The sequence below is a fragment of the Cucurbita pepo genome, chromosome LG02, assembly GCF_002806865.2.
Source record: "Cucurbita pepo subsp. pepo cultivar mu-cu-16 chromosome LG02, ASM280686v2, whole genome shotgun sequence".
NCBI classification, from domain to species: domain Eukaryota; kingdom Viridiplantae; phylum Streptophyta; class Magnoliopsida; order Cucurbitales; family Cucurbitaceae; genus Cucurbita; species Cucurbita pepo.
This window is the reverse complement of record NC_036639.1, coordinates 5,650,081-5,652,554: the sequence shown is the minus strand read 5'-3', so window position 1 is coordinate 5,652,554 and position 2,474 is coordinate 5,650,081. Positions and strand designations below refer to the sequence as shown.

Here is a 2,474-nt window from a genome sequence, read left to right as displayed (position 1 = left end):
GGCCACTGCCAAGCTGGGATGAAAATTGCTATCAATTCCCTCTAGTTCTCGACCACCCCGTATCGTTTACACATCGATCTCGATCTCGATGTAAATGTTCTAAGTAACAATGATTTGGAAACATTGAGGAAATAAAATAATTATTAAGTGTGGTTATATGCATCTTATTATTATTTTTTCTCTTTGTTTATTTATATTGAAAAAATTAGGATAATAATGTTAATGCACTAAATTGTCTTATAAATTAAAACGGGTATGTTTCCTTAAATTATTTCGATTAATAACTTATATCGACGTAATACCATATTTATTAAAACTATTATTTATAATAAAATAAAGTTTAATCTATTTAATGTGAGTATTTAGTTTTTGACCGTGAAGGTTGAAATTTAAAATAAAAATATTATTTAATGATTTAAAATTAATTAATTTAATGCTTATAATTGATAATAATTTGTTCATTAATTAGTACGTATTTACATTTCACAAATATAGAAAGGGAGATAATTAATTATATAAACAAATATAAATATTATTTATTGTGATTTATATAAATATAAATAATGAACTAATTAGGGATCTTGATTTATATAAATATAAATAATGAATTGATGGTATTGTTTGTAAGTTTTTTTTTTTAATATTTATATATCATATTTGAAATTTTTTATAATTATTTAAATATATATTCCATACGGGTTGTGACTTAAGAAAATCATCGAATCTTAATATGGAATAACGTCATATTAATAAATTTCATTCTCTTACATCTTATATCGTCATGTTGTCATGCATCGTCGTCATCATATAACATCATCATAAACCACTTACTTGGTTGGCCTTAGCCGGTTTTCGCTAAATTTGAGTACGCTTGTCTTTCGGGAATCGTTTTCTGTTATGAGGTCCATTTCATTTCGTAGACTAAAATTTTTCGGTTTCACAGGATTTAGCCAATTGTCTTGATCGTGGTATATCATTGAGAAATAGGAAATTGTCTTGATTGTGGGATATCATTGAGAAATAGGAAACAGAGATATAGTATAGTAATCTAGACATACCTTCAATATAGAATAATTTCGATTTTTGGGAAGTATCATGATCATCCAATAAGAAGGGTTTCAATTTTTTCAAATGAACGATTTGAAGACNTATTCGGACCTTTCAATTCATAATAGATGTGGATCTCGGACCTATGAATGGAGATATTCCCAAAACTCACAAAGAAAGAAACATCATTAAAAAAAATGTTATGTTTTTTTTAAATCTTATTTAGAATTTAAATACTTTTCTTCAGACCAATGGATTTTAGGTAAGGAAATTATAAAAGAAAGCTAAAGCAATTTTTAAAATTGAAAATTAAATAGTCATCAATTTATTTAATTATGTATAAAGTAATAATAAAAAAATAGCATAATTTAAAGGAAAGTCAAATTTATTCTATATTTGGAAAAAAAAATTTAATTAAACTTACATTTTTAAAATACATGGTAAAATTGGTTGAAAATAAACTTCTTTTTTAGTACTTAAAGAAGCCTATAGATTTTTAAATTATTTTCTTTCAATGAAATTTGATTAAAGAAAGAGGTGGTTGCCCTTTAATGAAATTTGATTATTATTATTATTATTTTGTTAAATTTAAATTGATCCAAAATCAGCTTGATGGTAGAAACGTCCCTGGAGTAGGGTGGAGACGAACAAATTTTCCCCATCTCCGTCCACCAACAGTAGTTGAGCCCGGTTTGTGAAGGGAGAGTACCTGTTTCGAATTTAAGATGACTTTTATGGTTTGGCTTTAGAGTTTCATATTCTAAATTCTCACTCTGCAGGGTATGAAATTGATCGTGGTTGATTGGTATAGACTCGTTAGAGGACGATTTACACTTTCAGGAAGGATTCGTGAACCAAGAGGGACTATAGAAGGAGATTGAGCTTGGAAATGTAAGGTACGATTTTGGGGTTTTGAGGAACTTTAGTAGATAATATCTCCCTCAATTCTTGACCAAACTCGATGATATGTTGCTCATTACGTTTGAATTGAATAATACTGAAGGTTTGATGAAGAAACCAAAATCAAAAGTCTGCAATGTGAGAATTGATGATGGGAAAAGACACATCTACGTGAAGGTATGTCTAGATTACTATACTATATCTCTGTTTATGATATGTTTACGCAAGTGGTATGTATGCTGTGATATAGAGATGATCACGGGTTCATCAATAAACTCCTAATCGTGAACTTGCTTCGATTGCAAAGGGTCTGAAAATATTATCGAATTAGTTGTGATTTGCTTGTACCATATGGGAATACTTTCAATGCTTTAATTTCACCTGAGCTTTAATTTCCCACAATTCCGGTAAAGATGACATCAAACTAATGCTTTTAATTTCATATTCAAAATTAATTTCCACCGATATCAGTCGACTTACAATCATATTGAATTCATTTATATGATCAGCAATAGATTCACCGTCAC

General features: G+C 28.4%; 1 long non-coding RNA gene across 1 annotated transcript; it reads left to right on the top strand.

The window, feature by feature from the left end:
• The first annotated feature begins 1,689 nt into the window (after positions 1 to 1,689).
• On the top strand, positions 1,690 to 2,102 carry LOC111787698. The gene is made up of 3 exons (XR_002814027.1): positions 1,690 to 1,737; positions 1,827 to 1,943; positions 2,051 to 2,102. It is a non-coding gene; the product is annotated as an uncharacterized LOC111787698 (long non-coding RNA).
• The last annotated feature ends 372 nt before the right edge of the window (positions 2,103 to 2,474 follow it).